Below are 20,606 nucleotides of genomic sequence, written 5' to 3' on the forward strand. Positions count from 1 at the left end.
AGGAAGGAAGGAAGGAAGGAAGGAAGGAAGGAAGGAAGGAAGGTAGAAAGAAAAGGAGATAGTGGGGGTGAATATGGGTGAAATCTGTGTATAAAAACACCATAATGAAATCCATCATATATATTCAACATGTACTAATAAAAAGTGAAGTCAATGCCTGTTCGTAGTGCATTGCAGAAACGCTTTTGTATGGAGTGAAAGGGATTCACACCAGGCAGTGCATGCACCATGCCCACCCTGACAGAATCAGAAGAACAGAAATTGCCTCTGTGAAAACTCACACCAGAATGTCTTAGCGAAGTGAGTCAGCTGAAAAGATGCCCCTAAAAACAGAACACTAGGACAAAACAAAAAGTCAACTAAGCAAAGTTCTTAAAACCACAGCCCTCTATCTACCTGAGCGCCTCCGCAGCAGAACTGCTCTGACAGGACACACTTTATGGTGACAGCACAGCCTATGCTTTGCACTTGGCTGGATCAGTCAAGTCAAGGAACACATTTACAACTCAGTATTGTATATAACAGACTGGAATGAGGAATGTAAAGAATGCGTGGAAACATAGTCAGTTGCATTAAGCCACATATTGCCTATCTCTCCCACTCCAACCACAGTCTTTGGGATAATCTTCAAGGAGAGGTGTCTTGTTAATTTTATTGATCACACTACACAGCACGCTTTTCTGTCTCTATACACTGGCAAGGCAAACATGTAGATCTGTAAAAGGCCACCAGAAAGGACCAGGATGTCCCATCCTCCCCAGAGCCATCTCCACTCTGGTGTGACAGTTATTTTGAGCCTAAGACATTTAAGAAGGAGTAAAAGCAGAAAGAACATTCTACCACCCCTGCACCCCATCTGTGTAAAAACAAGACATACATTTCCGTTTGTGCCTCTCTCCTCCCTGTATCATGAGAACAGCCCTCAGGGTACCGCAGAGGTCTGTACAACAAACTTCTCTTCCTCTAATTTCCCCTTCCACAATTCACCATTTCTTTGTTTATAAAAGAAAAAAACATAAATTCATTGTTTTGTTTTGTTTTTTTTAAAGCAGGATATAAATCCTAAGGTCTGGCCCCTCCTTTGGCTTTCATGCTGCTGTGAACATCTCTGCAGAATAGAATAAAATCTCAGCAAAGACAATTTTGGTGTCTTTTTCTCCCTGCAATCTGTTTTCTTAGTCTGACTTGCAGGCTTCACTTGCAAAACAGGGGGCTAGGAGACTGGTGCTTTGGTTTTTTTTCCCCCCCTCATACCAATAGTGCAGCATTATGAGGTACACACAGTAATCAGTGGAAGGTCCAGGCTGCACTGGCCAACACTTCAAGAGCAGGATTGAGAGCTTGGATTCATTACCATTCTTTGAGACAAGCCATCTGATGGCCTTTATGCTAGTCTGCCCCACCAAGACTGGGTGACCTAAACATACAGATTCTTTTACTTATAGCTATAGAGGCCAGAGGTTCAAGATCAAGGTGCCAGTAGACTTTTCTCTTTTGAAGACCATAGACAAAAATCCATCCCATCTCTCAGCCAGCTCTTGGTAAGTTGGCTTTCCTTGTCTTGTAGACTCATCACCTTGATCTCTGTTTTCCTGTTCACATACTGTTCCCCCTGTCCAAAATATCCCCCTTTATCAGGATGCACCTCATTCTGAAGTAGAATGCCTGCTAACCACTTCACATTAACTGGTTGTTTTTGTAACCGCTCTATTAACAAATGAGGTTCCACCCTGAGTTATTAAATGTTCCAGGTTCAGCGTGAATTTGGGGGTTGGGGGAATATTCAACCCCTTGGCCAAACTAAGGGAAAGGTGCAGATTAGAGTTAGACTTCATATAATCCAGGCCTCTTGGGAACAAAGCTATCTGGTAGGAATAAAGTGACTATCACTTCTATCTATCATTACCAGTTTGACATTAGTCTGGGGAATAACCAGTTCTTCATAGGCAGGGCAGTTCTTTACAGAGGAGAGTCTTCACGGACTTGATTTGGTGTTAGTGAAAATGGCTCTACAGTTGTATCCTGCTTTGTTGGAGGCTATGGACTAGGCTTTAAAGACCAGCAGTCCTGTCCCTAATTATTGAATGGTAGGTGTTAGGATAGATTAATCACAATTACAGTTGGGTTTCTCTAATTGTGGCTTCTTCATCTAAGGATTCAACTAACCATGCCTAAGAAATACTCCAAACAACCTAGACAGCTCCAAAAGGCGAATCTTGAACTTGCTGCATGGAGATTACATTACACATATTACACGTATGAAGTGATATGTAGGCATTGTGCCAGGTATGTCTGAGGTATCTATGAAGATGTGCCTAGGTTATATGCAAACATGGTGTCTTCCAATGCACTTGAGAGTCCATATATTCTGGAAGTCTGGAACCAACCTCCTGTGGATATATGCTCTACAGAAAGCCAAAAATCTGAGAGAAGAAAATAAACTCCACTCTCATCCAGGAGACAAATGTATCTGAAAAGAACACTATTACACTGATGTCAGAACTGCCAAGTTCAGGTGTATCCGTGATGTAGAAAGCACAGTGTGTTCTGGGCTCAGAAAGTAGAATCCTTGTTCTCAGGGACTCTTTGTCCTAAAGTTTCACTTTCCTGGCTTCTTTCTTTGATTTAACAGAAAATATGTCTTGATTCCCTTACTATGCTTACATTGGAATTAATATTGGTAGTATTCTTTTTTTTTTTTTAACTTTCATTAGCCTTTTGTTTCTCTTTGGGTCCTGTGGTTGTATGACGAGAGGCAACAGAGAGGTTGCCAGAGAGAAATGACAAGGGAGGCCACTCTCCCGGATTCCTGCTGCAAGTTTCTCAGAATCCTACTTGCTCAGTAGTGCATGGGCATCAGAAAGCAAAAGGAGAATGCTGCTTGGCTTAAAGTCAGCTTGGAGCTGTAGCGTCTTTGCCGTTTTGGCTCTGAGTGTGCTCTGGCTCCCATCTACTGTACTGAGGATTGCTTCCCCTATGAGCTCTCACTACCCCCTGACTTTTCTAAGGGTGTGGCAGACTGGGCTTGGAGGTCGATGTCTTAAGGTGGGAACAGTAGAGGTCCATGGGGAAAGACTTGATCTTTCTCAGATAAGACGAAACTAGGGAGAGATGAAGTAGTTACGGAAAAGAGGGGTCACAAAAAAGGCAAACGTCTTTCTGATTTATAATTTCCTTTGTTTTGATTTTCTCTTGACTTCAGGATTATAGCTCTAAATAAGACTTGATCTACAGAACAAACTGCAAAGCTACTTAGAATCACAAGGAATATTAAAGCCAGGTTTCTGATTATTTTGTTTGCTCAAGAAGATATGACTAGCTTACGTTCCAGATCCAAGACATCAAAGTTAAATGCTGCCTGAAATCTGAAGTGCCACCACCCAACACGACTTAGGTTGATCTCATTCTCTTTATTTAATTGATTAAGAAATTCATTGTCTATATCAGTATACTGTGAATGAATTCACTGGGCTTCATACCAAAATCGTCACAGAATTACTGGTTCTTTGCTAGCCTTTTAACCATTAGACCACATCTATCAGAAGATTAGGAAGTCAGAGCAATTGTGTCAAGACATTAAGTCACTCATCTCTTAATTCCCCACAACTCAAAGCACCTAGAAATCCAGCAGCATCTCCAAGTAGCTGAGCGACTCTGGGAATAAGCAGGGTGTTTGCTTTGAACCTGATCCGGGCAGTGTGATCAAGGACCAAGTCTTTGAGATAGTTTTTCTCTTCCCATCCCTGACATTGGCCTCAGGATAATGAGGATATTCTAGATTTCACAGCAGGACTGAGGCCACCTCACATCTGAACACATGTTAAGATTTGAGGAACAGCCAAAAGCAGAGAGATCACCAAAGGCAAGATGGCACCGGCACAAAGATGGGTCACCTTCAGTTACTGGGAAACCACTTGATTTCAAAACTTATTTCATAAGCCCTACCATTGATACCTTACAAGTACAATTATCTGTGCAGTAGATAAATGTAGATAGAAGGACAGAGAGGATGACTTGCTTGAAACTTTGACTCTGAAATTGGCACCAGAGTAAAGTACACCCCCGTCTCCTGTGTATGCACGTAGGCCTGTGCCTGCCACAGTGCATATGTGGAGGTCAGAAGACACTTGTAAGATTCAGTTCTCTCTCTGTGTGTGTGTGTGTGTGTACCTACTAAGCTGTCCTGCCTACCACACACAGACTTTTTACTCCTAACAATATTTCAGTGTTTTTAACTAATATGTGAGCAATTCTTTGTTATTGTTGCTGTTATTATTATGGCTGTTGGTATAGTGATTGAGCAAGTCACCCTATTTTTACTAGAGGAAGAATGCTTATCTTTACATCTTGCTTTCTGGCTCAAAGATGCTGCTTCCTCTGCAGCAGGCTAGTGGCTGCACACTTTGTGGTTTCCAGCTCTACCTCCACTGGATGCTGAGTTCTATCTATCATTTGCATTAGTCAAAGCTCCCCGGGCTCTTTTACAGGCAGATTCTGTTCCCACAAAGAAGAAGGAAGAACGGAATTTTCCAGATCTCTAGAAAGGCAGTGTGCTTTCTGTCTTAGCCACTTACCTTCCTTGTTAGCCTACCCAAGACAAATCGCTATTCATTGTTGATGTCAAAAACCAATTGCAACCATGTTACCTTAAGCAATCTCCATGATGGGAGTTACTCCAAGAGTAACCAGAATGGGAATGAAAAGGAAATGGCAGAAACTGAAACGGCATGTCTACTCAAGTACCTCTCAACTTTGCTTTGTCTAGACAAGCTTCAGAGGGCTACTGAGGCTGTTCCACGCCATCACCCCAGTGCCTTCTCTCCCTCACTCATTAGCAGTCAGGAAAGGAAAGGGCCAGTGATGGGAAAGCCTGCTTCCTACATCAACCTTCTGCTCCATGACAGGAAAAGGCCGGATGCAGGAGCAATTTCACAGATCCTCAAACAAATCAAGAGTTAAGGCCTGGCCCTGAGTTGGGGTATTTTCTACTCATAATGTGGCACATAGCAGGTTAAGACAGAATGCACACAAGCAAGTGCTCAGCACATCCCCTCCTAGAGCCTATGTCTTTGCTGCCCACAGAGACCACAGGAGCTGCACAGATACCACAGAACTGCAGTTAGTCATCACAAGAGCTATTTAAGCATCTCAGAGAGTTCCACAGCCATGGTTCTACCACCATCCAGAAATGAGTACAGATTTTCAGTATTGATTTCTTTTTCTTTTTTTTTTTTTTTTCTTTTTCAAAAAGGCATATATTGATAGAACTGATGTCTTAGTTGGGGTTTCCATTGCTGTGAAGAGACACCATGACCAAGGCAACTCTTATTTATTTATTTAAGGCAACTCTTATAAAGGACAACATTAAACTGGGGTGGCGTTATAGGTTCTGGGGTTCAGTCCATTGTTATCACAGCAGTGGGAAGCCTGGCAGCATCCAGGCAGGCATTCTGCTGGAGAAGGTGAGAGTTCTACATTTCATCCAAAGGAAGCCAGGAGCAGACTGTTTCCAGGTAGCTAAAGGGGTAACAAAGACTACCCCTACAGTGACCCACTTGCTCCAACAAGGCCACACCTACTCCAACCAACAAGGCCATACCTCCTAATAGTGCCACTTCCTAGGCCAAGCACTATTTAAATAAACCACTACAACTGAACAATTGGGAAGACACTTTGATCAGTTCTCTCAAACCTTGCCATCCACAGAGGGAGGACTTTTGAGAGAATGCATACTATTAGATAAGGCGTTCTAACCATCCAGACAATTCAGAAAGCAAGCAAGCAATACCGTCTAAGGCCAGAGATCAGGACCTCGGCACAACCACATCCAAAGGACAATCCATAGCTACCCCATGCCTTCCACAGACTCCCACTGGAATAATGCTATAATACACTACTGTGAAAGAATTCTTAATCTTCCTTCCCAAGGTGAGGTTTCTTTCTGATTTTCTATTTTTTCTAATGTATTTCAGTTTGCTATTTGGAATACATTGGGCTGCATTCACAGAATTGTTATGCTAATACTATGATTCCTGATATGCTAGGAAACTGTAGAAATTCAAACGTTTTATGAAAACTCAAGTAAAGAAGGAGTGCTTATGAATCTTTGGAGAGGACAGCAGAGATAAACGCACTCTAACTCAAGGCAATGTCATAAAATAGCCAGTGGATAGGGCCAGATCTCCAATATTAATAGCCATTGCACTTTGGAGATAGTGCAGTGAGAGCCAGCATGCAAGCAACTGAACTTCAGCACTTCTGATCTTCTACCGGCAAGGAATTCAAATATTTGAGGCTGCAGGCAAGCTCACAGAGGCCATGTGTTTACAGTGTAGGCAGCATTGCTGGGGCCCTTAAGGCTGCTGTTCTGAGAATTCTAGCCAATGTATTTTGGCTCTGTCTTAAACGAGGGTAACAAAGACTTTCCCAAGCAAACTTTTGGGCCTGACATACAAACATGCATCCCTTAAGTGATGAAGTCACATTCCCAGAACTATAAAGTTTGGCAATTTCATTATCCAGCAGTTTTGTCACCAAGTGAACGTCAAAGCATGTACTTCTTCAACCTTAGATGATGTGGCCTCCCACATGCTTAGGCTAGAAGGGTCAACCTATTGCTTCTTAGTGTAGCTCTGCACAGTAAATTATTCTACTGAGTAGGGCAGGCAAGTACAATATCATGGCAGGCTTCAAGTACGTACAAATACTGAACAGGTACAGTACAAGTATTTAGTGTGAGCCATTTTGTTTGTTTCTTTGTTTGTTTTACTTCCACCATGATCCTATGGTAGTGTCACTACACTGCTCTGATTTAAATGACATTCCGAGTCACATTTAAAGAACTCTCAAGGGAGCCTCAGCTTGAGAAGGACATTTTGTGAATTCTGTGGCCATCTTTGTAGGGAAAGATGAGAAATATTTGTCTATATACATACATATATGTCTCTCTCTAGATATATGTCTCCTTGTCATAAACACACAGCCCATGTGTACCTAGCCGTCTCTTTTCTAACACTGCAATGTAAGCATCAAGCAAGGAGTAGACGTAGGACAATCAACTGGGTGCAAGTGTGTACCCCGATTCCCGACATTCATGATTATGCCATGTCATCCAGGAGTTTGCTGAGGCTCCCCTGGTCCCTTCTGCCCAGAGGAGCCGCTTGCAGCTCTGGAGACTTTGTATGTTTTTGTGTGGGGAGAGTCCTGTGTTTCATCTGTGAGGTCTAGAAAGGAATTATCCGAGCCAAGGGGGTTGGTGGATGTTGACGCTCAGGAAAATGATGGTTCAAAATGAATACCTCAGAAGCAAAGTTCCTCCCTGGTCTGACCTCCTGATCTCCTGACCTCCTGACACTTTTTCTCCCCACAAGCAAGCCACAGGAACCCAGATTATTCTTTCCGTAAGCAGATCATGGAAATCTGAATAATGGGTTCCTATTTCCCTCAAGTCAGTCATGAAATATAAAATTTGTCTTCTAGCTTTTCTGTCTATAGGAAATTAGAGTTGAGTTACTGTGCTTGTGTGTGTGTGTGTGTGTGTGTGTGTGTATGTATGTATACAGTCATTTGGGTACCATGGCACATGTGTGGAGCTCAAAGGACAACCTCTGGGTTGGGTCCTGGCCTTCATCTTGTTTGAGACAGGGTTTTTCTTTGTTGTTTGCCACTGCGGATACCAAGGTTGCTGATCTGAAAACTTCCAGGGAGTCTCACATTTCCACCTCCCATCTCACCATAGAGTCAGTACAAATGCATGCCGTGCCTAGTTAGCTCTTTGTGGTTTCGGAAGATTCAAAACTAGGTTCTTATGTGTGTGAGGCAAAGGCTTTACCCGCTGAGCTTCTCCCCAGGACCTCCCCTGCCTGTTCATTTACGAGTCAGCCACAAAGAAATTCTCTAATCTATCTTGTCTGGGAGTAGATTACAGACTTCTAGCTCTGAAGGGTCCTGCCTCACACCTGGGAGGAAGGAATGCTGCACAGCAGGCCACAGACAATGGGACTAAGCCCCGTGAGTTTCCCACTTGTCTGTTTCCACTGGGTCATCACTTTTTCCCAGTCGCATTCCTATACACCGGCTCTTGCCTTATTGACCCCAAGCGTGAAAATGGATTGTTCTTCCTCGACCTGTGCTCTTTATCCTTATTGTCAGACACCACCCCCCTAAGCAAAGCCCAGACAAATAGCTAACTGAGGTGCCTATTAGCATACCAAAGTGCACGTTGGCAGCACCAGGCTCACTCACAGGTTCCTGTCTACTTTTCTCACCCCTGTCCCCCTACCCTAAGCCTTTCCAGCCCAGAGACTGGGCTTTCCTTCCCTCCCCTCCCCTCCTCTTTTCTTCCATCCCCTTCCCTCCCCTTCCCCCAGATTCTCTTTCCTATACAAAACTGCCATTTCAGCTCAGCACTTTCTTGGTCCTCCATTCTTGGCTCGCAATCTCTTTTGCTCCTCTCTCTTCTCTTCCTCTCTATCTTGCCCCACCTCCCTTATCTTATGGCTTAGTTCAGTCTACAGGACACACACACTCTCTCTCTCTCTGGTCATATTCTCCTTCATATCAACAATAAAAACCATCTCCTCAACTATACCTTGGAGGGCTCATATGCTCATTTTCATTTACTTAAGCTGTGTAAAACTATGCTCAGATAAATGCCTTATGTATCCCTCCTGTTAATCTGACAATTGTTAGTTTATCCAGTATTTGGCTTTCAGAGGAAAAGTCAAATGCCACATTGTGAATATCACTGTTCTGCCAACTAATGCCTCTGATCCCTGGTCTCCTCTTACACTTACCATTTTTTGGACCTAAATAAATAGGCTCCCATCTCTCTCTCTCTCTCTCTCTCTCTCTCTCTCTCTCTCTCTCTCTCTCTCTCTCTCTCTCTCTCTCTCTCTCTCTCTCTCTCTCTCTCTCTCTCTCTCTCTCTCTCTCTCTCTCTCCCTCCCTCCAGGAGAGCATCTCCTTTGCTAGACTTGGAAGCTTATGGGCTCTTTCCAGTCTTGGGGGGTTGAGAGTTCTGTAGTTCCCTGCAGCTTGATTTTGAACCAGTCACCACCTGCTCTAGATAGGGCCATACTCAACTGCTGCAGCCACATGGCTGTATCCACCCATCCCTTTGTCCATATACATCATCTTTTTCTGCCCTGCCTGTTGGTTTGGTCTTGGAACTTCTGCCTCTCTACTCTGGCCAACCTTCTCTTCTTGACTACTTGGGCCTGGCATGCCCTGGAGAACACTGATCTAGGTCAGCCTTTCTGTTGGCCCCTCTCAGGTGTTAAGAGGCTCACCTCACCCGATCCTCTTGGCCCTGGGTTCCAATCAGGGTCTGCCTGCTGCTCTCTGCGTTCTGTGAAGGCACCTGGCTCCTGATGCATGGGAGGTGCTGCTGAGCCTGTCTCCAACAGGGCTCTCATTTCTCCCCAAGACTGACATTTATCACATATCTGTGGTCTCAATCATATGTTTTGGGATGCAGTGAAACTGATGATTTTAAAACACCTCGGTGAGATACATCCATTTTCAAAGTTCACTGTGAATCTGGGGCATGCTGTATTGCAAATAGGCAGGGAAGAAGAATGAACTGCCCTGTGCAGGATCTCACTGGCAGCCTGGGCCAGGCTCCAGTGGTTCCTACTTTTCTTATAACTACTGAGCACCACACAGTGTGATAGAGTTTAAGCCACTGTTCTGACCCAGAGCCATTTCCCTAAGATGTACACATTCTATTGCACTCCTGAGAGTCCTTATCATGTGAAAGACGGACACAAGAAGATAATGTCATGGAGAAATTTGATGGAAAGGCAAAAGCAACAAGCCCTAAACACAGGCAGCCGTCAGAAGCTGAGAAAGTCAAAGAGATGAATTCTCAGTGGTGTGTACTCTGTTCTAACAGCTAGATTTTAATTTTAGCCCAGGGAGACGCACAACAGGCGTCTCACCTTCACAGCTATAAGACAACTTAGATTTAAGATACAGGATGCTCCTGTCATGGAACTAATGTAGTCACTGCTGTGTGCCAGTTGACTGGATTTCGCTGCATTTCCTCACCTGAATTACAACAGTACCTGTTGTGAAAGCGAGACCATTGTTTGCATGGCATTTACATTTATTTACACATTTGCATATTCAATAGTTATTGAAAGTCACCTACAGATGGTTATGGGAGAACATGAACATGCCTAGTTTCCATATAAATGCTGCACCACCTTACTTGAGGGACTTGGACATCTGTAGATTTTAGAATCTAAGGTTTTCTGAATCAAATTCTCTATGGGTACTGAGGAAGAGCTGAATACATGCCACGTTCATGCATGTATATATAAATATAATATTCCCAGGCGTATACGATAATGCTTTGAATATATATATATATATATATATATATATATATATATATATATACACACACACACACACATTATATATATATATATATATATATATATATATATATATATATATATACACACACACACACACATTTGAGAGAGAGAAGTACATCAGATAAGGCACTAGAAAGTTGGGGTAAGAGGTGGATCTCAGATGTAGTTTGATGAGAAGAGAGGAAGATGTGTTATTCTTAGGTAAGTACCTAATTGCCAGAGGCTTCAGCAAGTGTCCTTGGCCCAGTTGGGGAAGGTCAGCGTGACTGGAGATGGCTAAGTGGAGGGATAGCATGCAGATGGAAACAGTTTGTTTTGACCCTTGGATCATGTAGGAGTCTGTAGGCTGTGGTTAGATTCTGGGTGCATTGGTTTGGGAAGGCTTTCTTAGGTGGGAGGAGGGGAAACCATGTTCCAGTTCAAGTTACAAATACAGTAACAGGTTTGTAAAGGAAGCTAGAGGGCGGGCTGAGTAGATGCTGGCCTGCATGGCTATCTGGCTGCTCCTGCCTAGGGCAGGAACCAGGCCCAGCCCACTGGATCAGCAGCCAGAGAAGAGAATCTGCTGCTCTTGTTAGATAGACAGTAGGAGGGTGGAAGAGGTGGCTCAGTGGTTAAGACCTGCTCTTTGGAAGGTCCTGAGTTCAAATCCCAGCAACCACATGGTGGCTCACAACCATCCGTAATGAGATTTGATGCCCTCTTCTGGGGTGTCTGAAGACAGCTACAGTGTACTCACATACATGAAATAAATAAATCTTAAGAAAAACCCCAAAACAAAAAGATAGACAGTAGGCCTGCGGCCTGTGGACCCTTCCACCCAGACCTCATCATATAAACGAGAATGACCTTGGCGCTGTGAATTCCCAAGCCCTGTTTTTATCACCATGTCCCTTCTTAACCCTTCCCTACATCTTACAGATGTTTTCCATCTGGAAGTGTGTGTTAAAATGGCATGAAGATTGGGACTGTGTCTTCCCCTCAAGGATCCTTGCCAATGGTGGTTAATTGAGCACCAACAAATTTGCACCTGCAAAGGAAAAGCCACCTAAAATTGAAGTTGTCTGTGTAAGTATCAAATCTCTTAGCTTTGTCCATTGTCATAGCTGTATTACTCTTTAGCCCATCGCCCTGTGTCTTTTGACTCTAGGATTGGAAGGGAGTAACACTTGATTGTCAGCCCTCAGCTCAAGTGATTAAAACTGGCTTTGAAATAAGAACTACACTGTCTTACCTACTTATTTTGTTTCTTAAGTTGCATTTGAAGAGAGAAACAGGTCTCCTAAAACTAATTACAAGACCCTGGCTAAGAGTTAGGTGGTTGTCCAGAAAGGAAGCTCATAGACTTTGGAATTTATTTAGCAACACCCTGGCCCCACATTGTGGAGAATTCTAAGTCAGACCATCTACTTAAGGGCATGTAATCATCAAATATTTGTATTCAGTGCCCAGTAAAATGCCTTTTAAAACTTTACTGTAAGCGCCATGTTCTTTGTACTGGGCACAAAAGGGCCCTGGAATGGACACGAAGCCTATTTGCCAGCCACCATCGCCAGAGAGGGGACTGTCAGCCAAGAGAAAGCGTCTAGCTCTGCCTTTGGTTTCCAACACTCCTACAACTCTTAAGCATGTTTTGACCGCACAGTTTCGTTCCGCAAACATTTCCTAGGCTGTTGGGCGAGTGTGACTCAGAGACAGTGTACCAGCTCGGAATCTGACTGAGAATGGTAAATGCACGCTTCCCAGGCTCCAGGGGGTGCTGGGTCCCGTGAAGATTCTATGGGAGGGGAGGTTGTCATGCCCACTTTCTGTTTAGACTCTTAACTCTCCCTGTGGGTAGACCCAGTCCTGCTCCCCCACTCTCTGCTTCTGTCACGTCGGCGCCCGCTGCTCTTCTCCCTCACATTCAAACTGAATAACAAGACACAAATAATACGTGTGCACATGAGAACATGTGAGATTCTGTGTGGATGCTGCAGGCAGAGAAATGCATTTATTGACCAGAAGCATCAGCCACCGAGATTGTGGGGCTGCCCAGAACTGCCTGCACGTCAGTCAGCAACGACACAGCTAACTCAGGGCTTCAAGTAAAATGTGGGATTTAAATCAATCCCAATTCAGGTACTTTTCTAAACTTTTTCCCTCCTCTTTCTATTTCTTATTTCGGGGAACAAAGACACTTCTTTATTTCCGTTTTTTTAAAAAAGGAGTGTAGGAAAGGTCTCAATAAAAACAAAAGGAAGCAAGCCAGCTCTTCTCCCTAAGGCCTTAGGGTTCCAACACACATTTTGAGGATTTCCTGGGCCCTAGAGAAATCGCTTTTGTTCCCATCTCTGCATATCGTCCACACTCTTCTCCATTGCCACATTCACAGATGCCAGTAATCCATCTCTGCTTCCTACAGGCTGAGAAAGACATGAGAAGCAAGCCATAGGCAGTGTCCCCTGCTGTCTCTGTTTCATCTTCTGTCTGGACTTTCCTTTCTGATGACCGTAAGATGACCGTAAGCTGCAAGAAGAAATAAACCCTGACCTCCTCAAGGTGGTCATGGTGTTTACCTCAGCAACAGAAGCCAAACTTAGACAGATATATTCATATTATGGGGCTGTATATTTTCCTTTTGGGTTGTCTTTGAGTACTATTTTTAAATTGTAACAAAAACCCCGTGTTGAAAAAGTTTTCATTCCTCTTCTATTTAAAATGTGTCTTTTAACTGCAAATGAAGCACTAAATTGCAAAACCCTCTCTGAAGTTAAAAATTCGATGAAAAAAAATTAAATGGTAGAGCCCTTGCTTGGCCTCAGAGGAGCAGCCTGTTTTTGATTTCCAGCACCAAGACCTTTAAACTATGTATCTTTACTAATTTTCACTTTTAAAATTCTCCATTTATGAATTACATATTAGGCTGTTACTTATTAGGCTGCCCATGGTTCTATTGGCTCCTTTCTAGTTTTCACTCTCAGGTTAACACGATGGGGAGGAAATAAGGAGCTGCTGATTAACAAGTGGTAATAAAAACATCAGCAAAATAAATTTGTGAGGCTGGCTCGATGGCTTAGCAAGGAAATGCGTTTGCTTGTGTGGCCTGACAATGTGAATGCAATCTCGGAGTCCATGTAAAAGCGGAAAGAGAGGACAGAGTCTTTCCACAGGCAATGCTATGGCCCGTGGGCACATACGTACATACGATGGTGATCACTTTTAAAATACAGTTTTTGTTTGTTTGTTTGATTGAGGGGAGGATATGCTAATAAAGGCACAGAATGATAGAGTTGTTCGTGACGCAAGAGGCTGTATCAAGAGCACAGAAATCACCAGACCCATCAGACGGAGAAGCCAGTTGGTACTGTCTAATAAAATGTCTGTTCAAATCTCCAGATATACATTCAACTCCTCCATTTGTGCAACTATTACAATGTTTTAATAAAAGAACTAAGAACAATCATACTGTCATATAGAAATAGTCAGTTTTCAAAACACTGGATTTTGAGGAGATAGTAAAAATATGTGGACCATAAATTAGACAAAAATAGGTTACCATATAATCTGATTATATTTATAGTTATATTTCTATGATTTTAAAATAAAACCAAATCCTTTAAAATTATGACTAATATTTTAAGATGAATCAAACCACTTAATTGTGGAAGGAAGTTATAATTCCAGGGGCTGAAGTTCTCTTTTTCTCTTTTAAAATTATGTCTATATTAATAATTGCAAGAATATCTAGAACCAAGAGGCAATAATGGGACTGGGGAGGTAGGTCAGTGGGTACAGTACTTGTTGTAGAATCATGAGATGATTCTGAATCAGAATTCAGATGCCCAGGATCAGAGTCAATGCCAGGTAGATGTAGCCGACAGCCTATAGTCCCAGTGCTGACGAGGTGATACCGGAAGGTCCTTGGAGCAAGATGGCTAAATTAGGTAGATTGGTGAACTCTTCATTCAAGTGCACAGTGATCATTGAAGAAACCCTATGTTAGCCTCTGGCCTCCACAAACATGTGCACACTTGGACCTCTCCCACATGCACTTATGAGGCTGCACACATAGGAATGCACATACATGCACATGCAATCACATTGCACGCACACACAAGCCAAAGGTAAATTAAAACAGGAGACAAGATAAACCATTAAAATGAAAAAACAGTTATCCTCATTAGAACCACACATAATTTCCTATATTTTGCCTTTCTGCTTCTCTGTATTTTCTGTGACAAATAAACATTATTTGTACAGTTAAGAAAAACCAAAGACTGGAAATCAGTCTGGCAGTTCCTCAGAAAATTGGACATAGTACTTACTACCTGAGGACCCAGCTATACCATTCCTGGGCATATACGCAGAAGATTCTCCAACATGTAATAAGGACACATGCTCCACTATGTTCATATCAGCCATACTTATAATACCCAGAAGCTGGAAACAACCCAGATGTTCCCTCAATGGAGGAATGGATACAGAAATGTGGTACATTTATACAATGGAATACTACTCAGCTATTAAAAACAATGACTTCATGAAATTTGCAGGCAAATGGATGGAACTTGAAAATATCATCCTGAGTGAGGTAACCCAGTCACAAAAGAACACACATGGTATGCACTCACTGATAAGTGGGTATTAGCCTGAAAGCTCAGAATAGCCAAAATTCACAGACCATATGAAGCTCAAGAAGGAGGAAGACCAAAGTGTGGATGCTTCAGTGATTCTTAGAAGGGTGAACAAATTACTCACAAGAGGAAATATGGAGACATAGTGTGGAGCACAGACTGAAGGAAAGGCTATCCAGAAACTGCCCTACTGGGGGATTCATCCCATATACAGTCACCAAGCCCAGACGCTATTGTGGATGCTGAGAATTGCTTGCTGACAGGAGCCTGATATAGCTGTCTCCTGAGAGGCTCTGCCATAGCCTGACAAATACAGAGGTGGATGCTTGCAGTCAACCATTGGACTGAGCACGGGGTCCCAGATGGAGGAGTTGGAGAAGGGACTGAAGGAGCTGAGGGGGTTTGCAGCCCCGTGGAGGGAGCAACAGTGTCAACCGGTCAGACCCCCCACCCCGGACCTCCCAGGAACTGGACCACTAACCAAAGAGTACACATGGAGGGTCCCATGGCTCCATGTGACAGAGGATGGCCTTGATGGACATCAGTAGGAGGAGTGGCCCTTGGTCCTCTGGGGGTTCGATGCCCCAGCGTAAGGGAATGCCAGGGCAGAAAGGTGGGAGTGGGTGGATGGGTGGGGGCGCACCCTCATAGAGGGTGGGGCTTGGGGGGTCCCGGAGGGGAGACCTGGAGAGGTGACAACATTTAAATGTAAATAAAAAAATCCAATAAAAGAAAAAAAGAAAAAGAAAAAACCAAAGGGAACTAGAAACCCTAAGAATTTTATCTCTTATTTTGGTGCCAAAAAGAGACTTAAAATCAGTACCAGGGTCACTTTATGCAAAGTACTAAGTATTTTGAGATGAAAAGAAAGGTGTCTACACTCTGGGCTTGGAAATTGAGGGAAAGTACAGAGTGTTCTAGAATTTTGGAGGGAAGGTTCTAGAAGTACTAAGTAGAATGACAAAATCTACAAGTTCAAAACTTGCTTAACAACAGGTTGGATCTGCACAATCAGAGGACCCTATCAGGGGAGATTGCATAGCTCTTAGTAGACATTCTATCTTATATTTTCTTAAGGCTAGCAAGGGCACATGTCTAACTTGATAATAAAAGGTTTGCCCAGCAAGACCCTGGATTCCATCCCTAGCTTTTCCATGCTTGGAAAACATTTATTTCATTATTGATTTTGTGTGTGTTTGTGTGTGTGTGCGTGTATGTGTCATTATGTATCTCCGTGTACATGTTGATCTACGGAGGCCAGAAGAGGGTGGCAGGTCCCTAAAGGTGGATTATAGATAGTTGTGAGGTGACTTCCGGGATCCAGTTAAGATCAGCCAGCACTCTTAACCACTAGGCCAGCTCTCCAGTCCCCTAGTCTTTTTTAACATTAGAAAACGTTCCTAAAATGTAATGATCTGAACTGATTAGTCGTCCGCTCGATGAAAACCAAAGGCTTTGGTAAAATAGGCTGAATCCTACTGTGTACCTGGCTTAATCATGAGCCAGTTGAATATCAGCCTAGTAATAACACAGAATCCAATTTACATTCCCAGAGAAACAAGAACACAACAACAAATCTGTAAACCGTATCTGTGAGGTAAAATTATATGAGCCTAAAACTTGGGTTTTAAGTTTGAGCTTCAGAATTATAAACAAACAAACAAACCTGGGTTGCGTTTTTTTTTTTTTTAAATTATGGTAAAATTCATCACATAGAGTCTGGCAAGAGATCCTTCTATAAACTATATCATTGCCATCTGTGTCATTTTATCAATATTGAGAATGTTATGCAATCTGCCAGAGCACCATTCAGTCCAGTACAGCTTAGCTGCAAGAAATAGTAAAATCTGCACATAGTCCCTTTAAAGTACACAATAGCTCTGGACTTTCAAACTATCAGCCCTAGCATGTAAGTCATCTTGTATAAACATGCTTTCCCAGAGTAATCAGACACATCAGTAATTGGCCTTTCCACCCAGGCCTTCCGGAAATACTGGGATGGGGAGGGAAGGGGGGCTCAAGTACCTTGCTTTTTGACCCTATCTTGTGTTTATGTTAGAATTTTTCTTCTTCCTTTGCTTTCTCTTTAAAAGCTCTTCTGGCTTTCAGTTCTGTTTCCCACCAAGAGAGGTCAAGGTGAGGAGGCACCCTGGCTCTTCTCAGCATCCAAGCAGCCGTTTGGGGAGCTGGGGTCCTGAGGTCCCAGTGCCTGCCTGGGTCTAAGACACTCCCTTTGTGCTGAGCACAAAGCCATCTGAACCCAGTTGGCATTTATGTATGGCCTTAATGTACATTGGAATTGACTGGCATGAAGAAACAAAGAAACAAAGACCAAACAAACAAACAAACAAACAAAGTAAATGAGATCCTTACCTGTGATGTTAGAGGTCAGAGCCCTTCCTTCTGCCCAGCAACCAGACCAGTGGGGATGAGGGCCAGCACTGTGCAGGCAGGCCCTGGGCTTCATTGGGTTGCTTTAATGTTGTGGGACTTTTGTCAGCAGAGTTATAAATAAGGCATGTCCACTGGCCCAGCCCAGTAGATAAGAGTCCAACCCTGGCTCCTGCAAGCCTTTTTTGGTCTCTAAATGCAGAAAGACTCAGGCTCCAGTTGGGAAGGGGCTGCTATGCATGTCCCCATTTGGCCTGCCTGTTTCAAGGACACCCACCCAGGGCCTCACATGTCTTCCAGTTAATATAAGAGTACCTGCAAGAGGGAGGCTGCTTGGTCCAGAACTTCTCAGTGTATAGCCCAGGGCTGTACGCCTCATTGGAGGCTGCAGACAGCTGGCACAAGAGTGGGAGGCACTTCTCTGGGGATACATGAGCACATCCAAGGGCTCAGAAGGGAAAGCCTGGTGTTTGACGCTCCCTGTTGGAAACAGTTTACTGACCTTCCTTCCCCAGCTTACACGGACAAGGGCATCTGCCTACGTGAGTATTCTAGAAAGCCCAAAAGGATCTGTGGGCTATAGCGCCAGGCACATGTTTGGCTGTGGACTGGAATTCATTTCCAGAAAGTCATGCCTTCTCTCTCATCCCTGCTCATGAGTGACTAGTGATTCTGTGTGGGACTGAAATGGAGGGTTTTTTGGAGTCTTTGACAGAGCCATGTGCCAGAAGAAACAGGAGACTACTGCAGAGCCTCCTTAAGTTTCCAATGTCTGAGCAGATGGTCATGGCATCTCATGCCCTTGCCTCCACCCTGCCTCCATCCTATCCCTAGGCTATGTGTTTGGCACTAGCTACTGAATTCTCACAGTAGACTGGCTTGGGAATTCATCCCACTGCAACCAGGGGTATGGACAGATAGTGGGCAAGGACAGTCTGTAGATCCTTTTTCATTAGGAAATGTGGCCTTGTTGGAGCAGATGTGGACTTGTTGGAGGCGTGTCATTGGGAGTGAGCTTTGTGGTTTCAACAGCCCACACCAGACCCAGACTCTCCCCCTCCCTCTCTCTCATCCTCTCTCCCTCTCTCTCTCTCATCCTCTCTCCATTTCTCCCCCCCTCCTCTCTCCCTCTCTTTCTCCCTCTCTCCCCTCCTCTCTGCCCTTCTCTCCCTCTTCCCCCCCCTTTCCCTCTCTCTCCCGCCCTCCCCCCTTTTTGGATCAGGATTAGGATTTAAAGCTCTCAGCTACTGCTCTAGCACCATGCCTGCTTGCTTCCTGCCATGATGCTAACAGACTAATCCTGCTTGCTGCTGTCATGCTCTCCACCATAATGATAATGGGATAAACCTCAGAAACTATAAGCAAGCCCCCAGTTAAATTCTTTCTTTTATATGAGTTACCTTGGTCTTGGGGTCTCTTTGTAGCCATGGAACAGTGACAAAGACACCTCTTCCCTTTGCACAGATCATCCCAGCAGAGCTGGTTAGTGTTTTATACCCTCAAATGGGGGCAGGGGTAAAGTTCCCTTTTAAGTGTCCAGCTGCTCCCTGCCAAGTGGTGACTCTGCTCCTGGCCTGGAAGAGGACTAGAGGAATATAGAGGCTGGGGAAGGTTAGAAGGCAGGGTTTTCCATCTATCCCTGTTGGGAAAAGCTTTCAAGAAGGGCAGGAGTTGTCTTGGACCAGCTCTAAGTAACTTTACCTTCTGCATCTGTGGATTCAACTGTGGGTTGTGGAAACCTTGGATCCAGATGAAAAATACTACTACCCTCCAAGTTGCATCTCTGGAATCCATTTTTTTATCCCTATGATCTAAGGTATAGAATGAGTTCTCAAAGTGTTTCTGTCAGATAGCTGTCATGAAGAATGGCCTGGGATAATTCTAAACAGTGGTGGCTCTGGTACAGAACCCAGGAACAGAGCCTGGAGCCTCAACCCTCTAGACTGTCTTTCTGAATGGGGTTGACAAAGCTCTTGGGTTGTCCAGCCTTTCCTGCCTCTGGTGTCATTGACTGATCCCTGGGCCTCGGAGTCAGTCTCTCAGCTCCTGCCAACCCCCTGGCTCTTACTGCTCACTGTACTCTGAAGCAGACTACCAAGATTATAATTCATCTTTCCCAAAGTGTGTTATAGAAATTATATCACATTTCTACCTATCCTTCATAGATCTATATACAAACATTCGTAGCCTCCTAGTCTCCAGTCTACAATCTCCTGTGTCATGTGGAACTGGGATCAAATACATTTATGTGCTTTGCTCTTGTTAGTATGTCTGCTGTGTTGGCTATGGTAGACAAGAGGAAGATTAGCTCTCATACAATGCAGGGACTTCCAGTGTGAGATTAGCTTCTAGGGGATGGTGGGGGAGGTTTCTAAAAGAAGGCAGAGAGATTGTAGGATGGAAAAACCAAGCGGGGGGGGGGGGAGGACAAAAACAAAAACAGGTTTCTGGCTTCTCTTGGATGGAACGGGACAAAGGAGAAGGGATTCAAGTGCCATCATAAGAAGGGACCTTCTGAAAGGATCTGTGAATTCTGAGGGCTCAAGTCTAGTGGAGGAAAACTGGGTATCTCCTCATCCTTTTGGAATTCTTAGCTGAGTTCTCCTGTAGTCAGGGACAGATTTGTAAGAGACTAACAAGCAGAGCCGAATAGCACCCACCATGAGATACTGCAATTAGAAAAAGGTCTGAAGAAGAAACTGGACTGGATTTGTCTGCTCAGATCCCAGACCCCCAGATATGGAGTAGGATCTCTCTGAAATGAGAATCTTGCTGTCTTCCATCAGACACGATGAATGAGAGAATTTGTCTTGGCATCTTCAAGACAGAAAAGCAGTGAAAGATAAGATTATTGATGGAGGTTTCCTGATAGGTGTAAATTCCTCTAACAAAAGGATCTCTTTTCCTGAGGTTTGATGCAGCATAGTTTCGTCTCTGTGAACAGCATCCTTGTTTGACATCCTTCAAGCAGGCTCAGCACACAGCTGTGGGGGTGGGTGGAAGGTGATGAGTAGGCAGTCTCTCTGACATTCACACCCCACCCACTAGAACAGCCACTGTGGGAGTGAACCGCATCTGCGGCAGCTGGGGCCTAGTGTTCTGGGTTGTGATCAGACCCAGACATGCCAGCGAGAACTGGACATGAATGTGGCACTTGCTCATCTTCTACAACAACATAAAAGACATTTCTAGATTGAGGTTTCCCAAACTCAGA

At 44.0% G+C, this 20,606-nt stretch overlaps 1 protein-coding gene across 2 annotated transcripts in view; it reads right to left on the bottom strand.

Annotated features, from left to right (window-relative positions):
• The window catches only part of Fhl2 (four and a half LIM domains 2), a 72,430-nt gene extending 54,630 nt beyond the window's left edge, over positions 1 to 17,800 (bottom strand). The window contains exon 1 of one of the 2 annotated variants that reach the window (XM_029479883.1): positions 17,708 to 17,800. The gene's annotated coding sequence lies outside the window, so the exon portion shown is untranslated. Of the gene's footprint in view, positions 1 to 17,374; positions 17,682 to 17,707 lie in introns of those variants that run through there. The other variant, XM_021161490.2, reaches the window with a different exon arrangement.
• Positions 17,801 to 20,606: the final 2,806 nt, after the last annotated feature.

This window comes from Mus caroli, chromosome 1 (assembly GCF_900094665.2).
Source record: "Mus caroli chromosome 1, CAROLI_EIJ_v1.1, whole genome shotgun sequence".
Lineage (NCBI taxonomy): Eukaryota > Metazoa > Chordata > Mammalia > Rodentia > Muridae > Mus > Mus caroli.